Source organism: Alligator mississippiensis, chromosome 1, assembly GCF_030867095.1.
Source record: "Alligator mississippiensis isolate rAllMis1 chromosome 1, rAllMis1, whole genome shotgun sequence".
NCBI classification, from domain to species: domain Eukaryota; kingdom Metazoa; phylum Chordata; order Crocodylia; family Alligatoridae; genus Alligator; species Alligator mississippiensis.
Window position 1 is genome coordinate 399531644 of NC_081824.1, and position 24271 is coordinate 399555914.

The following is a 24271-nucleotide window of genomic DNA, read 5'->3' on the forward strand; positions in this document are numbered from 1 at the left end:
TATATACATGGACAATTACTGAACAGTAGTTGTGCAGTAAAGTCCTCCATCTTTACAGCTTGCTAAACTGTTTGTATATGCCTAGGTTTCTTTGTGTAATTTATGTTTAATTTACAAGCACACTTACTTCAAGCATTTGGATGTGCAGCATTCATTCAAGATTACAATAGAAAGGCTACAACTTTTTACAGCATTTGAAACTCATACAAGTACCTTAAGTCTCACAGAAACAGAAATTCAAGATGTTCTTCAGATGGAAAGTTCTGATTTCAGTCATCATCAACTGATTACTCAGCTTCATCTATGGGAAGCCAACTGTTATCTTATGAAAGGATCACTTAGGTCAGTTAAAAAAAATCTATCTGCTCAGACAAACTGAACATCAGCTATTTTCCAGAATCAACTTGATAAAAAATATTTTGGTGGCACTGCCAATCACTGCTAAAAGTGAACACAGTACTTTCAGCTGTATGATTCTGATCTACCACGGTGGAAAAATACTGAATGGCTTTTACATGTACAGGAGGAAAAAAATATCTGATTATTTAAAGTGTAAAGATGTTGCAGAAACCTGGAATGAATAACATTGTTTGAATTTGTTCAGATTTGTAAATAATTACTGTTTAAAAAAAAATCAGTGGGTGATTTTGCACCATAACTAAACTTACCTATTTTTAATATAATGATATAAATGAGTTGTTCCAACTCTTAGTGGACATGTCTACACATGCACTTTAGCATTACTAAATTTAATTCACATTAAACTAATAGACATTAAGCAATTTTTGGTGGGCATCTACATGTGCAGGGGCACTAAAGTTAGTGCCAAACCCCTGCAGCCCTGTGCTTCTAGTGGCTGAACAGAGCTGGCACTAAAATTAGTGCCAGGTCACATTTACATATGCATTATAACTAATGCCTAAATTTGATACCTGCATTTGCAGGTATCAAATTTAGGTGTGATTAGCTTAATTTTGCCATTTTAATGCACATTAAAGGCAGATGTAGATATGTGCCCATAATGTGCATTAAATCAGGCTGATGTGAATGAACACATCTCAGGTAGGTATGTTCAGTGTTTCCTTTATTTATTACTTCAGTGCCATGCTCTTAATTGTTCATACCGATCCAATGAGTCCAATTTGAATATATTCTGTTACTTTCACACTCCCATTTTCAAAGAGATACTGAAAAAGAGGGGCTTTTGTTGAAGTGTCAAAAACTTGTAGACTTTTACTGAAATATAGTTGAAAGCTTATAAAAATATCATTAAGCAAGTTTTAATAATTCAGTGCATACTTAGTGTATACCTTGGGATAAACGCATCAAGACTACATGTGGTATTGTTTACTTTCCTACTTGTAATACTCAGGCCAGCACGCCAGTCATGTCAGCACATTCATCACCAGAAAGGCATCTGGCATTCTGCCAATATTAAGTATGCTTCAACTAATTAGTATGTACAATCTGGGCTCAGAAATTAAACATAATTTAAATCTTCCCACAGCTTTATACAAATCTCCCTGGATAATATTTCTGAAATTTGAGAGTCAAAATTTTAATATGCTCACAGGTAATTACAGAGCCTATTGAAGGTGACTTATCGGGATAATGTCCTAAAACCAGAGTTTAGTCATAGGTCATTAGAACAGACTAAGGTTGAAACTGTATTAACCCTTTTAAGAGGTAAGAATTCTTGTGGGAGGTATTTTTAATTGGACCAACTGCATGGTTGGAATAGACATAGGCATGCTTTTAGGTATCACAGTATCTTTCCTCAGGCCTTTGGGAGAGAAGCAGATCCAGCAGAGCTAAATAGCAGATGGAACAAAAGCTTGTTAGAAACTCCATATGAAAATAAAAGTAGGAGATAAGAGAAGTCATCAAGTAGCCAACAGACAACAGAGGTGCAGTAAAAACTTGATAATGAAAGAACAAGATTGTTAGAGAGTGTCATTATTGCCTGTGGAGTGCATATATTAGTGAGGATCAGGAAGATTCAATGGTCCATGAAGTTGTTGTCTATGCTCAGTTCCTGGTACTTATTGGGCACATCTACAGGAGACACTTTACTTAATATTAGAACTAATTACTGTGCAGTAAGCATCACTGTCTACACGTGCAGACACTGACTGCACAGTTATTTGCTCTAATTGTGAGTAAATTTTCTTTCTGTAAATACAAGTAGCAAATGTACTCTCAAACACTTACTGTGCAGTAGCACATGTGTAGATGCCTGACTGGGGGCACATTTGCTAGGTCAGTCGAGCAGCAGGGGGTGAGAGATTACATCCTGCCCCTGGGAGCTGCCTGCTGCTGGGGTGGGCTCCACCACTGGATCCCAGATGAGGACAATGTCCCCAAGCCCTGGCAGCATAGACAGCTGTCCCTGGCCCTGTGTACCCTGCCAGCCTCTGGCTACTGCAGGGGCCAGCGCAGGGCTACCAGGGGCAGAGGCAGATTGCTGCCATGAGCAGCAGGTCTGCTCCTGTGTCACTGCACATGTCGATGCTTGCCCAGGGTGGGTTTAATCTAGACTAATTTGCACATATATATTTGCACCAGAGCAATTTCACATGTAAATGTGCCCAGTGTTCAGCAGGCTAACATATTTTCATTCCCAGGTTCCTTTTTCAAAGAGAAGGAGTTCAATAGATTTCCTTTGAGCACAAGATCTGTGGGGTCATACAGGGTATGATTTTTCCAATGAAAAAATGTTCTCCTACTTGTGTTTTAGTATCTCTGTCCTTTATCTTTTTTCAGTGATCATTCATTGTGGTTCATGGCTTTTGGTTAATTTTACCTGCATAGTTGGCATGTGGGGCATTTGGTGCATTGGATGAGGTATACAACCTTCTGAGATAGACATGTATGATCCATTGCTTCTTACGATTCTGTTGTGAGGGGTGTTTATTTTTTGAGGCAGTAGAGGAGAGTTGATAGGTCTGGAACTTTGTTAAGGTAGGGCTTGGTCTTACTAGGTGCCTGTTGATCACCAGGGAATTTACTTCTGGTGATGAGCTGGACAAGATTAGGGAGCAGTCTGAAGGCCAGGAGCAGGGCAGAATTGAAATATTTCTCTTAAGGTTTCATCTTTTTTAAAGTACAGGCTGTAGTTGTTTGATGAGCCTTCTTTTTGGTAAAGGTGTGGGGTGAAAAATGCCAACCAACAGTGTGTGGTCAGTGGTGTTTCTTCACTTCTATTGTAGTAGGGGTATTTGGGTGGTTTATCAAAGACATGATCTCTCTCTCCACTGAAGTGTTCTTGTTTGGTAAAAGCAGTTTTAGTTTGGCACATTGTCTCTACTCTTTACAGCAAATGTGATGGTATTTGAAAGCCTCACTGTAAATCACAGCTTTTGGATGTGTTTGAGATGATTGTTGGTTTTGTGTACGTAAGTCTGGTGGTCTGTAGGTTTTCTGTATATAGTTGTTTGTGGGACCCATTCTTGGATATAGACTGTGACCACTTCAAGGGTTTGAAGAACCTGATCCTGCATGCCTCAGGAATTCCCATATAGCATATAGCTGTGTCCCTCGGGTGCCAGAAGCACCTATCCAGCGTTTCCCTCTTACAGAGATATGCCAGTTCAACACTCCAATGTGGTTCCAGGGCTGGGACATCCTGGCACAGGTGATCCCCTCATTTGGTGATTTCTGTTTCTACCTTATCATCCTATCATATACATAATTAAATGGCTTCCTATGTAACCTCTTCAAAACACCCAATGTTCTGCATTGCTAAGGTTTTGTGTTAATGCCTCTTTCTTAGCCAGAAAAGCTCTCTACAATCCAGCATATTCAGAAGGAATCCAAGGCAGCCACCAAGGCACTCAACTTTTATTTCTTTCCAATCCTGTTGCACTTAAAGAAGTGCATAAATTTTACAAGTTCACCAGAGTCTAGGAGTGGAAAAGGAGCATGTACAATTCTTTGTCATCTAAGTTTGCACAGTCATCATACCTACTTTTTGCCCAAAGAGAAAGAGATCAAGGTCCTATGCCTCTCTTACCTGATAAGGACTTGAAACTACACTGTTCACTCTCCAGGACAGTGCCCAAACCACTGGCCCATTACCCTATGTGTTGAAAGCAGCCTGAAGCTAGACTCGGGGGATTAGAAAAGAGAAAGCAAAAGAAGATAGGACTCTGTGGCACAATAAAGTAGTCTATTGGTGCATCTACACATGAGCTTTATGGAGTTTAGTAATTAGCTCCACAGTAAAGCATCATTGGCCATATCTACACATTCATTAATATCCTGTAGTTACTGCACATTTAGTTTAGTGCTCCTTAATGAAGTACTAACTAAATGTGCAGTAACTACATTTACGCCACAATAGTATTGGAGGGGTGTAGGTTTTAGCTGTGTTGGTCTAAGGACATAGGCAGACAAGGTTCCTTGGGTGAATTTGATATCTTTTATTAGACCAACCCAAATAGTTGGAGAATAGTTATTAAGCCAACTTAGTATTGGTGCACTTTTTTTTGTGATGCTTACTGAGCAGTGCCTAATAACACTACACAGTAGATTATTAGCATGTTTTTTGACTGGCTCACTACAGCATAGTGTTATTAGGCTACCATGCAGTTAAGTATTTCCTGTAGATGTGCCCCCAGTCTAGATTTGTACTGGTATTAGGAAGCAGTAGATTAATTAAATCCACTGTAAAATACTACTGTCAGTGATAGTACTATCTAACAGTGGAGTACTTAGGTGTTATCAAGCACATGTGTAGACTGTGACAGGGGCTGTCTGGGGCACATAGTTGTTAAAGTGCAGGGGCTACCTGCTGGCTAGCACCCTTGTACCCCAGCCAGCCTCTCGACCCCCCAACATTGCCAGCCAGGGCCCAGGGCTGACCCTCCACCCTGAGCCTCCTGCCAGCCCAGGACTTTCTCCACCCTGGCTATAACTGCTGTAGTCCCAGGCACATGTGTGAATGCTATGCCTGAGAGCAGCTGATTCTGTCACAAAATGCACCGGAGTTTATTTAATCACATTAATTGCTCATGTAGATGCAGCCACTGTCCTCTGTTCTGTTCCTTCTTCCCATATTATTCAATTACTATTTAATATAATACATAGAAACACTCCAGGAGTGGAGTGGAGGGAAGAGAGAGCTTTACTGTAGTTTAGCAGTTACACCACTCAGCTGGGAAAAGGGAGCCCTGAGTTTAGTGCCAGCTTCCTGGGTACTTATGCATTTTTAATTTCATAACCATTAGAGGAAACAGACTTTTTTTCATGTGGCAGATAGGCACTAATTCAGCACCTCTAAGACTTAATTTAGTTTTCCAAATTTAAAAAAAAAAAAAAAAATCAGGCTAATCTTTCTGTCTTTTACATTAAAAGAACAAATGAAAAAAAAAAAAAAAGGAATGCTGTTTATTGAATTGCAGAGCTCTCTGTTCTTTCTTTCTTTATCTTATATAAATACGGCACCCAAACTCAGATTTCTTTAAATCTGGCCAACAAAAATTAAACAGTCATACACATATAAAATAATATACAAGGATCAATCTATTTCTAAGATGACATCTGTAACAGAAGTATTAGTGCTGGATACTATTTGATATAGGGAGAATATTTCAGTTAAGTGCCTTATTAAATTATCTTTAATATTATTATTGATTATCTTGCTGATCAACAATAAAGAATAACTTGATTTCCATGCCTTCAACTGTCAATTCATAAATAAATTCAAAAAACTGTGAGGTTGCTGTAAGTAAAAAGAAATAGCTCACTCTGGGAAAAAAATATAATGCAATAAAGAGTTTATTTAATATTATTGTCTGGTAAAACTCTAGTCAATGCTACTATTGAAGTAGATTACCCAGAAGTGACCTGTATAGATGGAAATGTTTCTGTATTTGCTTCAGTATTATCAAATATATTGAAACAATATTGTAATGAAGCAGGGCATACTGGGAACTTTATTTTAAAGTTTGTTTTAGGTTAATTAAACTTATAATTGAAAGGTCAGAAGAAGTTGCTGAGACAATGAAAAAATCCAGAAAATATGACGGTAAAGTGAAGTACTTTACAAAGTATTATCCTTTGTGGGCCAAGTTATTCCCAGCTGTGTAAGAGGGAAAAAAATGCCTGTACAATTTTGTGTATCCCTTGCTGAAATGAGCTGTCAAATGCACATCAGGGGACAGCAGATGTTAAAGACCACTGTGCTTGAAATGTCAATGAAAATTCAACCTTCACTACAGTTTGAAACCATCTGTTGACATCCAACTTGGACACTGCATGTCAAATAAGTTAGATTTTCCCGTTTTAGATTATGACTTTGGTCTCCATTCTGCCCTCATTTAGTTTTTGTGTGTCATGTTTCTTCTTCTAATTTAAGCGAGAGCTACTGCATTCCTTGCTTTCTCATGCTGAAATCAAGTGCATTTTGTGGACATTTCTTCAGGCAAAAAAAAAAAAAAGACTCAACACAGATAAAAATCCAATTCTTCTATAAAAATTTAAACTGCACACATTGCCTTTTCAGGAAAAAAAAAATCTGTAAGAAAAATAGGGGTGGGTAGACTAGTTATAGATGACTGTGGGCAATTCTAACAGAAAATGTTGGCTTGGCCAAAGCACTCCTGAAAACAATCCTTCTACACAACCACGGCTTTATGATATAGATAGATACAGTTTGCTACCCCTGGGCCTGAACAATAAAAATACTAGTAATGGATTTTTAAATGTAAGCAAGAATGCAAGATACTGAGATGGTTATATAAAAGTTCCATTCCAACATTCACATAAGTTCCTACTGTCAGATATAACTAATCCTAATTACTAAATTATGCATCCGATATCTAGGGGTACATACCGATATCATAGAAATCTAAATGAATCTCTAGGAGTTCTATCTTATAGGAGTAAGCATTGAAATCAAATGTGGATAAATAATAAAATGCTAGGAATTGGAAAATTGCTAAAACGAAGAGAAGAATGCATATATGTTGTAAAAAATATAACCTTCCTTTAGTCCAACTCAAACAGAATAAGAAAGAAAAATCTAAACAGTGCTATTGACATGGGTTAATGTTTCTATTATGTAAAACTATAAATATTATGTCCTAAAACAGCATAGATAATAGAATATTATTCTCAAACTAGATTATAGGCCAGCTCTTCAGCTGGTAAAAATCAGCATAGTTCCTTGGAAGCACCAGTATCTGGCCATACATTGCTATTTGCAACCAATTTGAATTTAGAAGTAAACAGATACAAAACTGCAACAACCAAAAAAAACACAACTATTACATTCTCTGTGGGTGATACTTTTCTTCCTTCTTGTCTAGACAATATATATTTGGTGACCTCTAAATGCACTATTTCTTGTGCTTCAAGTTGGCCTTTCCTAACCTAATGTTGGGCTAAATCTAAAACTGTCAGTATGGTATGATGAGAAGGGATGTTTCCATTTTGTGCACTACTAAATCAGGTTCTTCTACTCTGACATGAGGTTGGAAGAGTGGTTGAGGTGAAAGTTAGATGTGCCTTTAGGTAAAGTAGTTTGTTGAACATTAGACTTAAGGTGTGATCCCCTAGGGAAATGAAGAGATAAATAGCTCAGGATATGCACTGAAGTATCTGGTAATGTAAAGCACCCAAAGCAAACCTTTGCATTCACGAGAGGAATTAATTTTGGAAGGGGATATTCTCTTGTGAATTTTAATAACAACAACAATGACATTCATTCTGGAGCCTGGGATATTTCAACAGGTTTATACTGTTGTCCTTTTTTCTGACTGGTGTGAAAAAATGTAACCTGAATAACTCAAAGAAATGCAAAAATATTTTATCAACATTATTTTTAAAATACCAGCCATTAAGATGTGCAAAATGTGTATATTTTTTCCATTATTTTTAACTCTGTTTTTAGATATTTTGTCCTAATTTGCTACTCTTTCAGTGTGAACAATTGCCAGAGCAGTCTGGAAGATGCAAATACATCATCTATTAAGGCTATGCGAACCTACATTCCCTGATTTGATTCGGCAGAGATTCGGCCCAATTCAGTGGTGGAACCTACACATCTGAATCGAATCAGGAGACCCTTTTAACTCTCCAAATCAAATCAGAACCCTCCAAATCAATTTGGAGAGATTCAGAAAGATTCAGCTGAAACTTCTTGCCCTGTAACACACACAAACCAGAAAACTAGAAAAACCACAGAGGCATGGTGTGAGGGTGGCCCAAGAAAGATTTCCATCTCTAATCCCAGCCCAAAAGAAATTCCTTATGCTTAGTACACTGGGCATGGGGGGACTGTCAGTTGGCAACCTGGCATGCACAAACCACACTTTGGGCTGGGCAAGACTCTGGCCAGAGATGTCCAGGAGAGTCCTTCAGTGCCACAGAGGTATGCCACGGGGTAGCCCAAGAATGATTTCTAGTCATACTCCCAGCCCCAAATCTAGTTCCTTATTTGGGTCCATATATTTAGCACCATGGCTTGGGTGCTGTCAGTTGGCAACCTGGCATGGCCAAGCTGTGTTTTGGACCAGGCACAACTCCGGCCAGGAATGTCCAGGAGAGACCCCAACTGGTACACAGGCATGGTGTCAGATGGTCCAGAAAGGATTTTAATCTGTTATCTCAGCCCAAAAGCCAGTTCCTTATTCAAGCTAATATACTTAGAACAATGGGCAAGGAGAGGCTGTCAGTTGGCAGCCTTGCATGAACAAATCTGGCTTTGGGCTTGGCAAGTCTGCAAGTTTCTGGTCAGAGATGTCCAGAAGAGTCTTCCAGTGCCACAGAGGCATGTTGTGGATTTCCAGGATTTCCAGTTGCCATCCCAGCCCAAGAAGGATTTGCAGGCATAATCCCCAGGCCAAAACCAGTTCCTTATTCAAGCCCATACACTTAATACAGTGGCATGGGGGGTTGTCAGTTGGCAGCCTGGTATGCACAAACCACATTCTGGGCCAGGCAGAACTGTGGTCATAGTTCTTTGGGGCAGTCCCCCAGTTGCATGGACAGGAAGTTGGGGGTACACCCTGCCCTGGCTGGCTGCCAAAGCATTGCCAAGCCTGGTCTTTCTCCAGTCTTTCTTGCCTCTTCTGTCCCCCCCCCCAAGCCCCCCCAACCTTTTTGACAGTGCCTATTTTAAAGCCCAAAAAGGGGGTTGTATTTGAGCTAGGCGCTCTTGCTCCTTCACAGACTTTGGGGATAAATGGAGTCACCAACATTGCTAGGTGACAGGGAAGCTGTCCATGCCAGCACTGTCCCTGCACCTTTTTCCACCCTTTTCATAGATTCATAGATTCATAGATGTTAGGGTCGGAAGGGACCTCAATAGATCATTGAGTCTGACCCCTGCATAGGCAGGAAAGAGTGCTGGGTTCAGATGACCTCAGCTAGATGCATATCCAACCTCCTCTTGAAGACCCCCAGGGTAGGGGAGAGCACCACCTTCCTTGGGAGCCTGTTCCAGACCTTGGCCACTCTAATTGTGAAGAAGTTCTTCCTAATGTCCAGTCTAAATCTGCTCTCTGCTAGCTTGTGGCCATTATTTCTTGTAACCCCCGGGTGCGCCTTGGTGAATAAAACCTCACCAATTCCCTTCTGTACCCCCGTGATGAACTTATAGGCAGCCACAAGGTCGCCTCTCAACCTTCTCTTGCGGAGGATGAAAAGGTCCAGGTTCTCTAGTCTCTCCTCGTAGGGCTTGGTCTGCAGGCCCTTAACCATATGAGTGGCCCTTCTCTGGACCCTCTCCAGGTTATTCGCATCCCTCTTGAAGTGCAGTGCCCAGAATTGCACGCAATACTCCAACTGCGGACCAGCTCCCGATAGAGGGGAAGTATCACCTCTTTGGATCTATTCGTCATGCATCTACTGATGCACGATAAAGTGCCATTGGCTTTTCTGATGGCTTCGTCACACTGCCGTCTCATGTTCATCTTGGAGACCACTAGGACTCCAAGATCCCTTTCCAATCTCATGTCACCCAGCAGGTCATCTCCTAGGAAGTAGGTATGCTGGACATTTTTCCTCCCTAGGTGCAGCACTTTGTATTTCTCCTCGTTGAATTGCATTCTGTTGTTTTCTGCCCACTTGTCCAACCTATCCAGGTCTGCCTGCAGCTGTTCCCTGCCCTCCGGCGTGTCCACTTCTCCCCACAGCTTTGTGTCATCTGCAAACTTGGACAAAGTACATTTCACTCCCTTGTCCAAGTCGCTGACGAAGACATTAAAGAGTATCGGTCCAAGGACCAAGCCCTGTGGGACCCCACTGCCCACACCCTTCCAGGTCAAAACCAACCCATCCACCACGACTCTCTGAGTGCGACCCTCTAGCCAATTCGCCACCCACCAGACTGTGTAGTCATCCACAGCCTCTTAACTTGTTCACCAGTATGGTGTGGGATACCGTATCGAAGGCCTTCCTGAAGTCTAAGTATATAGCATCCACCCCTACTCCTGTGTCCAGGCGTTTCGTAACCTGGTCATAAAAAGAGACTAGATTAGTCAGGCATGATCTGCCTGCTACGAACCCGTGCTGGTTTCCCCTCAGCATAATTTTTCCTGCCGGGCTCTCGCAAATGTGAGCCTTGATAATTTTTTCAAAGACTTTGTCAAGGATGGAGGTAAGACTGACTGGCCTATAGTTGCCCGGGTCCTCCTTCCTCCCCTTCTTGAAAATGGGGACCACATTGGCCCTTTTCCAGTCCTCCGGGACTTGGCCCGTACGCCACGAGCGTTCAAGTATTCCCGCCATTTGCTGTGCAATGACGTCGGTCAGTGCCTTCAGTACCCTCAGATGGAGCTCATCCAGGCCTGCTGACTTAAAGGCATCCGGTTCCTCCAAGTGACTCTGCACCATCTCAGGGTCTACACATGGTAGTCTGGCACCTTGCTGCTGCCTCTCTACAATCCCAGTGAGAGACTTGTCTTGCCCCTCTCTTAGGAACACTGAGGCATAGAACTCGTTGAGGAGTTCAGCCTTGTCCCCCCTGTCCATCACCAATTGCTTCTGCCCATTTAGTAGGGGTCCTATTCCTCCCTGGGCCTTCCTTTTACTCCCTATATATCTAAAAACCAATTTCTTGTTGTCCTTTACTTCGGATGCCATCCTCAGCTCCATGGTAGCTTTGGCCCGTCTAACTGCCTCCCTACAAGCACGAGCAGAGGAGGTATACTCCTCTTTGGTGATTTCTCCGTTTCCACTTTTTATGTGCCCCCCTTTTGGCCCGTAGGCTGCCCTGGATTTCTCTGGTCAGCCAAGGAAGCCTCCTGGCCCCTTTCCCTCTTTTTCCTCACATTGGGATCGTCTCCCTTTGTGCCCGAAGGATCATTCCCCTAAGGCACAGCCACCCTTCATGGGCTCCCATCACTTCAAAAATCCTACTCTGCAGTGCATCCTTGACTAATCGCCTGAGTTCATTGAAATCAGCTTTCCTAAAGTCTAGCACTTTCACCCTACTAATTACCTTACCCACTCAACGTCTTATAAAGAATTCTATTATTAGGTGATCACTGTCCCCCAGATGGCCACCGATCTGTAGGTCCCCTACCATATCATCCCCCGTTGCCAATACCAGATCCAGTGGCACCCCACAGCCCATTGGGCTTTCAAACAGGGGTACACAGCAGAGGTTTCATACCTCATCTGTCATCCTTGCTGGGGTGCTGGTTTTAGGGTGACCCCACTGGTCACCCGGGAAGTTCTCTCATTGCCAGGACAGCTCCTCTTGACACTGACCACAGTAGCAGACTATGGTACCTTCTCATTTCTCCAGACACAATCATGTCAACCCAGGACTGGAGTGTAACAGGACCAATGCATCCAGCTCTGGACTGTAACAGCCATGTATAACAGTGCATGGTGAGGGCTGTGATGTAATGTTATATGTGGCCATTGCACCTAGCTCTGGGGTGTATCTCAGCCCTCCCCTTATATTGTTATATGTGGCCATTACATCCCAGAGTTACGATCACCCCATGCCATGCCTCTGGCACTAGAGACTCTCCTGGACACCTCTGACCATGTGGGCTGGCCCAGGAAGGATTTCCAGTTGCCATCCCAGCCCAAAAAAAGTTCCTTATTCAAGCCCATATACTTAGTATAGTGTGCATGTGGGGCTGTGAGTTGGCAGCCTGGCATGAACAAACAGCACTTTGGGGCAGGCAAGACTCTAGTCAGAGGTATCTGGGAGAGTCCCCTAGTGGCAGAGTCATTGTGCTGGAGGGCCTAAGAAGGATGTCCATCTCCAATCCCAGCCCAGAAGAAATTCTTTATTCAAGCCCATATACTTATTACAGTTTCATGGGGCTGTCAATCAGGTCACGCTTTGGGTTGTGCAAGACTCTAGTCAGAGGTGTCCAGGATAGTCTCCTGGTGGTACACAGGTATGGTGGATGCAGGATATTAATTTACATATTATTTCAGAAATATACATAGCTAATGAAATTGTCTCTCTTTAGAATGTGTAATTTGTTAATAAGAAGCTTTTATTGGGTATAGATTAGAAAAAGGAACTGGGTACCAGGAATAAGGACCTGGGATTTAAAGGAACAAACTGCAGGCTTGGTGTTGGCTGCCCAAAACAGTGGATGGGGAGAAGTCACTGCCCCTGCCCCACACCACTAGGGGCAGTGGTGGTTGGGGGTAGCTGTATGGTGAAGATGTTCCTTGACCTTCAGTAGACAGGCAGTTTGAAATTCAAGGAGCAAACCCTAGCATGTGACCTGGGGTGCCCCCAAACAGTGGATGGTGAGAACAGGGGGGCTCCCACAGCCCCAGGCCTGAGCAGAGGGGGGACTGGCATGGAATGTTGCAAGTGAAATGTTCCTGGGACCTCAGAAATGTGGGTGGCTGACTGATGAACAGAGCAAATAAAGTGCAGGGATTGCCAAGTGCAAGTCACAGCTAAGCAGGCTTTTGCCAATTCTGGGAGAAAAACCTAACGTGTCATTGGGTGCCATGGTACGGGTCAGGTAGCTCTCGGTAATTAATCATGGAATAGGACTTCGGCATAGTGGAAGGTAATGCAGGAATATGAACTGCTTGCTAAGGCATGGCTTCCTCTATTCTTAACAGGGTAAGCAACAAGAAAACAATAATATTGCTGACCCTAGAACAGCCACATCACAGAAGTCTGCTTCTAGAAGAGAAAACTATATGGTTTATTGAACTGAGCTGATGTCTGTTCAAACTCCTGGAGAGCCAGGTTCGGAGGTTTGCCTTAAGGCACAGACTTGTGATGAGAGAACTGTAACCTAAGCTGCGGTGAAAAGCCTCAGGTCTTCTGTGAGGCTGTGATGATGCAAATTACCTTAGACAAGGGCAGCAGCAGGATCTCAGGTTACAGGTGATCAAAGGGGGTCACTACTCCAGGATTTGGCCAGAGTCACTTAACTGGTTTTATAGGTTCTGTTGAGGAATCTTAAGGTAATGGTCTGAAGGGGGATGGTAAATGGTCCTCTCCAGTCCTACAGGAGGCACAATATACAAGCAGCACACAGAAAACATGATCATGCTTTACAGTCAAGCCACTGCCCCACAGCTCTGCCTGTGCCCCTCACCCTCCTCACTCCTGCTGGGGTAGCCCTATCTCTGGGGTGTAACAGCTGCATATAACAGGGGAGGGCAGATATATAACCCAGGGCCGAGTGCAGTGGCCACATACAACAGTTTAGCACAGCCCTCACCATATACTGTTATACATGGTCATTACAACCCAGAGCTGTGTGCATTGCAGGACCTAAGCCTCTCCAAGAGCACATGATTCTCCTCTCCCTGCAGTGGCATGTGACTCTCCCCTCCCTGCCAATGTCACTGCCATTCCCCCGGCCCCCCAACTTTTTATACTGCTCCTGCCCAGAGTTGTGGGCCCCACCCCCATTCTCCCCCACCGTCCTGCCTTGGGTATGTGTAATGCTTGTGTACACTTGGGGAGGTCTGCAGGGATTTGCACAGGAAAGATTGTGCACCCCAGACCCCCAAGCACCTGGTGCAACTTGTACCCAGGAAAAGCATGCACCTTGCAACCGGCACCCAGGAAAAGTGAGGAGTGCCAGGCTAGGGCAGGGAGTGATGCTTGGGTGTGATGCTCAAGCAGCTTGGGTAGCCCAAAAAATACCCTGCACCCAGTGCCCGGTGGAAACAGTGTGCAGCCCTAAGGGTACCACCCCCACCCGCTCCACCCAGTCTTGGGTATGTGCAATGCACGGAAAGATTTTGTGTCCCGAACTCTCAAGTGCCCTATGCAAATTGCACCCAGGAAAAGCAAGTGGCAGAAATTCTGCAGTAGGGCATTTCTTGTCCTAAAGCGCCAGCTGGCAGTAAGGGCAGAGAGTAAAATTGTTCTGATGTTCCCCTCTAGTGCATTTTACTAGTTATAACATAATAAGCCCTTACGTGGTAAACCATATCCACATTACTTATTTAGCCATCATAAACTAAGAAAAGAAAATTAAACCAGGAACATTTTTAGCATGTAAATGCTGATTATGTGGACAAGCGCTCACTTTGCATCAATAAAACTTACCTGTTATTGAATGGAGAGGTCAGTCTGAGGGTTTGGGTCTGCCCAGAACAAGGTATCTTGGCTATAAATCGAGTGCCAACAGGTAGGGGGGAGTGTTGGATCCATATCTTCACCTTCTTGGGCTCACGGGCTGCCAGTTGGAGAGCCCTGAATTAGATAGAAGTGTTCTATCCTCCATCATTTTAGGAAGTCTATTAAAGTAGAAAAGTAAGAATAGTTGGTTTCTAGGACACATCCTAGTTTCTGATTATGAAGGGAAATGATATATGAATGATTTCAGTAACATTCTCTTTTATAAACTACAGTGATGTTTTTTAACAATCATTAGTGCATCCTGGATTCTTGTAAACCAACTTTTACAGTGGGTTCTCTTTAGCAACATAATATTATGTAAGCAGATAATGTGTTAACATTTTCTGATGTGATTTCTTCAGTTTTTCAGTGAATTTAGGAACATTTCTATAACCTACTTTTTCCTACCTTAACTATTTTATTATAGTCTTATCTAGTACTTATCTAAGGTTTTACATTTTCCTTAATCTGTGTGGGATGAAGTAAGTCTTACTGTATTTATTATCTAACACTGTGTTATTAAATTTGAAGTACATGTAGAGACATTGTTGGGTTTTAAGAGCACATATTTTATGCATTAACCTTATTATAAGCAAATCTGGTAGGGCTGCCTACGCTGAAGACTGCCTGCTACTATTATAAGACACTGTTTTCAGTTGCTTATGACTGTGCTAAACTTTAACAATTCAGATTCTCAGCATCCACCTCACAATGTTTTCTTTCACTTTCCTTCCCTTCCCTCCACTTTCCTTCCTGCTTGAGCAAAGTGGTTTTGCCATTTCTAAGGGAAAAATAGGGAAAAAATGCACAGTTTCGTCTTTGTTAAAAACTTCTTACAACTGTGTTGTTAAAAAGCTGTATTATCTGCATACCACTTGAGGTTTCGTAGCGAAGCTGTATTTTAGTTTATTATATACCTTTTGCACTTCCTTTGTAAAAGTACCCAGCTACAGCCAAGTTAGGAGATTTAAAACAGAAAATGTTTATGTAGGCTAATTAGAGGCTTGTTACACTATTCCAGCTAAATTCTCCGTTATGTTTATAATGCATAGGTTAGCCCATGACTGCAAAGGGTGAGCAGACCTTTCCCTGAAATTTTTGCTTCTCACTATTCTTTCATGGACACACAACAAAGAGTCTCTCCTATGCTCAAGAATGTTGCTGCTCAGGCAAGTTGACTCAAATGCAGAGGGAAGGATATGGAAAAAGGCATAATGCAAAAGGAAGTAAATAATGACATGGAAACGGGTGTGTGGAGGTTTACAGGGACTGGGAACTGGCAGAGAGAGAATAGATGAGAAAGACTGGAACTGGCTGGGCAGTGAAACTGTGACAAGAAGTTACTAGAGGCATAAAAGGGGGAGAAAATAAGATCAGGTGCCTCGTCTAGGAATGGGCAATTGAGGAATTTAATGGGAGCCTGAAGTAAGATTGCACCTGATGGCAGACTAAGTAAATAATAGCTTTTTTTCAGAGAACTCACATACACGTCCTAATGAAACTGGGTTGTTTGAAAATAATTTGTACCATTTTCTACATATTTGTTCTGAATGTAGAAAATGGTGATCAATAAAGGAGTATTTTTAAAATGACATTCATTTCTACTCCTCAGCTAAAGTGAGTTAGGACTTGATCTACAGAGCTATTCATAAGTAAGTTAATGGAAATATAGTCCCTAAATAGGGGTTTGGTTGCTAAATACCTTTTTGAATTTAGATTTATTCTTGTGACTTTTGACAGAAAATAGCATTCTGCCTTGAAGAGTAATCACTTCTCCAAGGGTATCTTTATAGGAAACGCCTTAGTCTTGGACTACTCAAGTTTCCACCTGAATTGACAGTTTTTGTAGGTAACGCAAATCTCTGGGGTTTTGTGCTAAGCAAGTCTGGAGATAACTTGCAATGAAATATTGGTTCTGATTCAGCAAGGTATTTAAACAAGTGCTTGTCTTTATGCATACAAGTAAACCATTGAAATAGATATGTTTAAAAATGTATTTACTCTCTGAAGTACTTTGAAGAATGAGTTGCTGACATTTGGAAATAAAACAGTATGAAACACATGTAAAAATAAAATAGACTGTAATGTATATACTTACACTTCCAAATATTGCACATACATGAATTATAAATAAAAGAGAGGAAATCCTTTGATTTTAAGACAGAACAAATACTATTCAAGTTTTAAGATTTTGATCTTGCACAGAAATTGGTGTGTGTTATGTTTGGCCAGTCTGTCTAGATGTGGAAATCCAAGTAAACAAGGAAAAAATAGATATTTTGTGTAATATCCATCAAAACCCTGTAAATGATGGGAATAAAAGTGTTTAATAGAAGAAATAATGAGAAAAAAAGCATACTAAATTTTAATAGGCTTATTAAATTGACGTTTATGTTAACCAGATGAAAGGGGAGGAAAGGTTTTGTTTGCTTAAAAATATATATATATATTATTAGAACAATTTACCCTCTCCTAGACTGAAGAAGGGTTTACAAAATTTAAATAAAAAAGCCTTCTTATTTAAATGGATATCCATCCATAATAAACAAAAAAAATTATTACTTAGTACATAGGATTAACAGACATTAGGGCTGTGCGAAACAGCACCATTTCATTTCAACTTCCGTTTCGCCATTTCAAAGAGATAACATTTTGTTTTGATGTTTCATTTCATTTTGCCGCACTGTTCCATTTCATTTAATCAAAACCGTTTCGCTGTTTTGATGTGTTTCAATGTCCTACCTATAGGCTATAATAGCATGAAACTGCCTATAACTTTATCATCTCTTGCCTGATTCAAATGAAAACAGCATGGAGGGTAGCCCCTGCTAAGGCGACAAAGCCTTTCAAGTTTCAAGGAGATACGTGCAGGGGTTTGTGGAACACTGCACCTCAAACTATTCAGTGCAAAACTCATGTCACTTGTAAGTGTGAAGGCACAGGTCATTGAAACTGCCTCTACTCAGGCCATGAAGCCTGCCAAGTTTCAAGAAGATACATGCAGGGGTTTCTGGGAAACTGCACCTCAAGGTGCTGACAAGCAAAACTCATGGCATGTGTGTGTTTTAAGGCAGAGCAGGGTGAAAACAGCAGGTATGGTAGCCCCAGCTGAGGCCATGAAGTGTGCGAAGTTTCAAGGGGATACACGCAGGGGTTTCTGGGAAATTGAACCTCAAACTGTTCAGAGCAAAACTTATGTCACTTGTAAGTGTGAAGGCACAGTGAAAACTCAATTCAAACAATTATTAATATGCTGTTTTTCTGTCCCTCTCCCAGACCACTGGGGCTGGAAGGGACCTCAGGGAAGGATCACAGTCACTGGTCATCTACACAGTCAATACCAGAGCAGTCCTCCCCCCACCCTCACACCTTACCCCTCCCTCTCCTTAGATTCTCTTTAGCTGCAAGCAAGCCCCGCTTTGAAAATCAAAACATTTTGAAACTTCCAAAATGTTTTGACTGCCCTCATTTCATTTTGAGGCTGTTTTGAAGCCCTTCATTTCATTTCAATTTTGCTGTTTCGAGCCTGAAACTAGTCAAAACAGCATCGAAACAAAACACACGGAAAAATTTTGCACAGCCCTAGTAGATATGTGTGTATATATATAATTTTTTCTCCTTGATTGGATTACCAAAACATGTAAGTCAAAGGTGATGCTCTACATCTCTCTCTAATTTTGATATATGATTAAAATTTTACTCCTCAACTAAAGTGAGTTAGGACTTGATCCACAGAGCTATTTATAAGTAAATTAATGGATATATAATCCCTAAATAGGGGTTTTAAAATGATTTAAATGATTAAAATTTTAAATAAGAAACCTTTTGGCCCCTGGAGATGCCTAGATATGTCTTAAATAAATTACTTTAACAGGAAAAATGGAAAAATGTAGGCAACTAAAATATTTGAATAGCACCTAATGGTGTTTCATTTGAAATAGAGTGAAGCATGTTTGATTTCTTAATCTAGTGTGAATTATCAACTAGTTCATACTAGTTCAAAATAATCCATGACACATCCTCCAGGTTGGGGGGGGGGGGGGGGAGGGAAGGGAATTAGGGTAGAGAGCAAAAGGAAATGTTCATGTCTAAAGTTCCATTATTGTAAACAGGGAATCTGGTTTAGCATAAGTAGTTTAGCTATCTCCTGGATATTTTCAAAAACATTTTATGGTTGGTGCTAGATGATTATAAATAAAGTGTGTGCCTGGTTGGGACCTGGAGTTCTCAGGGTTTTTATTAAAATCCAGATAAGGTGAATATGTAGTCAGAGATATAATTTAAAAATTTGGCACCCTGAGTGGCATGTTAGGGGTTAGGGAAGGAGGGAGAGGGAAGAGAGTGCTTATGTCCTCATACAAGGGTTGCTGTGGTGGCAGCAGGAGAGGTAGCAGTGGCAGTATGGGCTGTACTTCCTCAGCCCAAGTTCCCCAAATACAGGCTGCTGCAGTGGTAACATGGGCTCACTGAGAACTGCTATTTGAACACCCCTCTGAATGAGCACCCAGGCCTCGTGTCCTACTCATCCACCAATTTTTGTTACTTAATGTAATGTTGTCCATTAAAACCATAGAAACTTTATAGGGAAAGGAAGACTTGTTCGTCATCATGTTATGTATCTCAGAAATAAGCCAAAGTAAGATTAGAGTAGTGCATAGGCCTCATACTAGTCCTCTGCCTGGAATCTGTATTTCACATAGAGTGCCTTTTGGGTAACTGCTCAAAAACCCTACCAGTATCTCAACACAGCTCTCTCACATATTTAAATTACTCTCTTCAGGATCAAGTCTGGTCAGTAGATTTGTAGCAAGTGGGGTTGGTTAAATAAATTATCATTTGGGGATGATGAAGAAAATATAGAAGAATAATTGGAAGCAACAAGGGTGATGTCATTGGTTATCATCTTTGAAAACTCCTGGTGTTTTCAGGTCCCAGATGATTGGAAAGGGGTAAGATTAGTACCCATCTAAAAGAAAGGGAAGAAGAAGTATCTGGGAAATTACAAACTGGTCTGAATCACCTCAGTCCCTGGAAAAATAATGGAACAGGTCCTCAAAGACTCCATTTCTAAGCACTCGGAGGAGAAGGTGGTGATTTGGAACAGTCAGCATGGATTCACAAGGGCAAGGTATGCTTGATCACCCTGACTGCCTTCTATGCAGAGATGAATGACTCTGTGGATGTGGGAACAGCAGTGGATATGATATACTTTGACTTTAGGAAGGCTTTTGATATGGTCTCCCACAACATTCTTGCATGCAAGCTAAGGAAGTATAAGTTGAATGAATGGACTGTCAAGGGGATAGAAACTGGCTGGATCTTTGGGCTCAGAGGGTAGTAATCAATGGGTCAATGTCTAGTTGGCAGCTAGTGTGGAGTGCCTCAGGGGTCAGTCCTAGGGCCAATTTTGTTCAATATCTTCATCAATGACCTGGAAGATGGCAGAGAGTGCACCCTCACCAAGTTTGCAGATAACACCAAACTGGGGGCTGGAGTATATGTGCTGGAGGGTAGGGCTAGGATTCAGAGAGATCTCAACAAATTGGAGGATTGAACCCAAAAAAAATCTCATGAGGTTCAATAAGGACAAGTGCACAGTCCTGAATCTAGGATGGACTGGTATAGACTGGGAACTGACTGGCTAAGCAGCAGTTCTGCAGAAATGACCTAGGGTGTTACACTGGACAGTAAACTGAATATGAACCAACAGTGTGCCCTTGTTGCAAAGAAGGCTAACAGCATACTGGGCTGCATTAGTAGGAGTGTTGCCAGCAGATTGAGAAAAGTAATTATTCCACCTCTATTCAGGACCAGTAAGGTCAGAACTGGAGTCCTGTATCCAGATTTGGGCCCTCCACTACAGAAAGCATGCAGACAAATTAGGAGAGTGGCTGAGGAAACTGGGCTTATTCAGTTTGGAGAACAAAAGACTGAGAGAGGATTTAATAATAGCCTTCAACTACATTAAGGATTATTCCAAAGCGGATGGAGCTAGACTGTTCTCAGTGGTGGCAGATGACAGAACACGGAGCAACCATCTCAAGTTGCAACAAGGGAAATTTAGGTTAGATTTAGGAAAAACTTTATCACAATGGATGCTTGTACACGTGATGCCATTACCATGAACACATGACAAAAATATCACTTTGGGTGGTTTAATGGCATCACACTGTACACATGCAAGAGTTTGGGGAGGCTCAAATGGGTTTGCATCATTGCAAACTGCTTCCCAATGTAGTTTGGTTTGCAACATTGCAAATTGCAATGATGTAGCTATCAATTCATCCCCCGGTCATGGGAGAGGTGTGCAGGCTCCACAGAAAAAAAGGATTGGGTACCTCACCACTTCTGCTTTGAGCATGCTCCTGCAGCTGGCAGAACACCTGGGGCTGCCCAGAAATAGCCTGTCTTGCCCCTGGGACAGTGTGTGAAGGTGGCTTGATGGCAATTGGGTTTGCTGGTGATTGGAGAAGGTTGCGGGGATGGTGATTGGGGTGCTGGAAGCCTGGGCAGGCTCAGGGAAGCGTTGAATCGGATGCCTCCTAGCTGGAGCAGCACCCAGCCAGCTAGCAGCCTGTCTTGGCTTCCAGTGCCACCGTGCACCATCCCTGCTGCCTTCTCTGACAACCAGAAAACCCAGATGCCTTCCAGCTGCCTTCCTGTGCTGCTCCAGGAGGATCAGGCCCCTTGCTGTCGCATGATGGAAAAGTTAAAACAGTTAAGTCCTCAGAGTTTTATTCTATGCCCCATCATTTCAGCTTAGGGGACAGAATAAAACCCTGAGGACTAAACCCCCATCACATGTACAAGCACCCAGTGACGGTAGTAAAGCACTGGAACAGGTTATCAAGAAAGATTGTGGACTCTCCATCCTTGGAGGTTTATATTACCTAGCTAGACAAAGCCTTGACTGAGATGATCTAGTTGAGGATGGCTCTGCTTTGAGCAGGAAATTGAATTAGATGGCCTCTTGAGGTCCCTTCCAATCCCTAATTTTCTATGATTCTACGAAGAAAGGGAGATGGAGCTGCAAAAAATGGGAAGAATAATGATGAAAGTCAACCTGGAGCAGGAGAAAGGAAAGCAGTTTAAGACATTGCTTCAGTTTAAAAAAATTGTGTTGTTGAGGTGAAAAAGTGACTTTTGTTACTTCGCATGATAAAAATTGTATATATTGGTAGTGTACATATGAAGCTGTAATTTCATTTGGCAGGGTACTAGTGACATTAACAAATCACTTGAGCTTAGTTCTTAAAGTTTATTACTATGTCACCCATTTTCCTCACGGAAATTATTTATACTGCATGTGCCATTTGGTGTACGTAATTCTTTTTATGTATCAAATTATATGGCACTCTATAGGCATTTCATAACTTAAAGTCATGTATTAAGTACTGTGGGCATGTGCATTGTTTTAAGAAAATATTCTTAATACTCCATTACAACTTTTCATAATCTCATCCATTAGGGATTCTTAATGTGTTTTATTAATAATTTTATGATAAGAAAATGTTAAAAGGTAACTAAATCAAGCAATTATTTCCTGTAATAAGTATTTATGTTGCATCTGTGAATGGAAACTTCATTTATGATATCCCAATAAATGTTTTAAAAGACTATATGACTCTGTGAATACATATGATCTACTGTTGTATTCTAAGGCAATTTTTGGCTCCTTTGTACCATATCAGTGATGCAAAAGAGCCATAAACCTGGCTACTATGGCTTGTGAATCTGGGTTTACAGCTGCTTTGTATCATCAGAGTTGCACAAAGCAGATGGAATGTATCATTGGAATTAGCCAGTATGTTTTAATGACTGAAATGCATCTTATATTATGTTTCAGAACTACTGATATTATTGGATATTGTTTAGAAATATGGTATTTGTTCCTGTCTTGAAATCAAATAGAAATAAATATATACATGTAAGGTTCTGGACACATGGCATGTTAATATAGCAGTGTAACTTGCCTCCATTTTGTACAATGATGTAAGTTATTCTAGTGTCCCTAGTAGACAGATCATAAGTTTTCCTTGGGGTAACTGCTATAGAAGTTATACTATTACATACACTCACCATTAGGTAGTAAGGAAGAAAGGTATTTAGGACACAATCCTATTTCATTTTCTATTTTGCCCTTAGAGATTACACATTTGATCAGTACACCTCTGTGCATATCTGCCAAATGGAAAATGGAGAAGAAAATGTTGCTATTACAGTAACTCACCAATAGGTGATGGAGGAAAGATAATGCCATAATAAAAGGTAGAAACCGGTTCCACTTTATACACCTAAATGCTGATTGCTCAGCATATAAATGCCACTTTCAGTATCTATGTATAAGTGGAAACCTGTGCATGTACCTGCCAGGAACAAAATGGAGGAGGAAGGCTTGTCCATGGTTTAAACCAATAACCTAGTGGTTAGAGCACCCAGGAAACAGAAGACCCAAGTCCTAGGTAACCCTCACATAGAAGGGCTTGAACCTCTATCACCTGCTTTTCAGCTCAGTACCTTAACTACCAGGCCTTGACTGAGGCATCACTTAGAAGATTTTCCTTATCTCCTCATGACACCACACCTTGGATTTACTGTTCATTGCCTAACAATTAATGAAGAACAGTGGGGTAGCTTCTGCCCCACTGATAGCAGGGGTGCAGGCTAGAACCCAGGGGGAGCTTTATTAGCTAGGGCAGCATTCATCTCACTGAGCCACCTTACCAGGGATCCTGGTTTCCTCTGATTACAAAAAAACCCCAATTTTTCAGATATAAAAAAGTAACCCAAAATTCTCATTTGTCTATGATTAAAATTAAATGCTACTAATATATAGGTATATATATGAATATATACCTATATATTCCTTCTTCTCCAAAAAACCCAGGATCCTGGCACATTACTCAGTTTGCACTCATATTCCTGGTCTCTTGTAAGTCTCTCAGCTGCCCATTTGGCCAGCATCAAACAGAGAGCTGGATGCATGTCTAGAAAATGTTTATCCTTTGGCTCAGTGAATAGAGTACAATGTTGGGAAGCAAGAGATGATTGCCATTCATAGAGTATATATAATCAAGGAATACAAAAAATATTAAGAAAAAAAAACTTTACTAACTACTCCATTTAAAGTCTTTTTCTTGAAATTAATTCTGTTCATGGAAGAAGTTTTCTCAAGTCCCTGGCCTTCTATGCCTTTATTGCACAAAATACAGATTCAGTAGCTGGGACCAGTTCATAAAAATATAATATTCTATTTAAACAGGATTACTTGAAAATGTTATGAAAAAATAAAGACACTAGTTCTACTATTCTTTCATTCTTTTTATTATTTAATGCATCCATCAATACTGAAGCAAGGACAATTGACTAACACCTAGGAGAAAATATGTTCCCTCTAAAAATGATACATTCTGCACAATGTAGAAGATATATATTTTGTTCATCTAAAAGTTATAGAACATTCTTCCTTAGTTATATTTCCTACCTTGAAATTCCAAAATGATACAGAAAACAATCATTTAGTTGATGAAAAGATTGTAGAAAAAAGCTTGAAATCAACATAACCCATGAATTTTCAAATAACACTTTCATTTATGGAAATGTCACTATTACTACTACTCCTACTCCTACTCCTACTACTACATAGCAATAATGCTTTGATTGCTATATGTACTTCAAATGCTTCAGAGACAG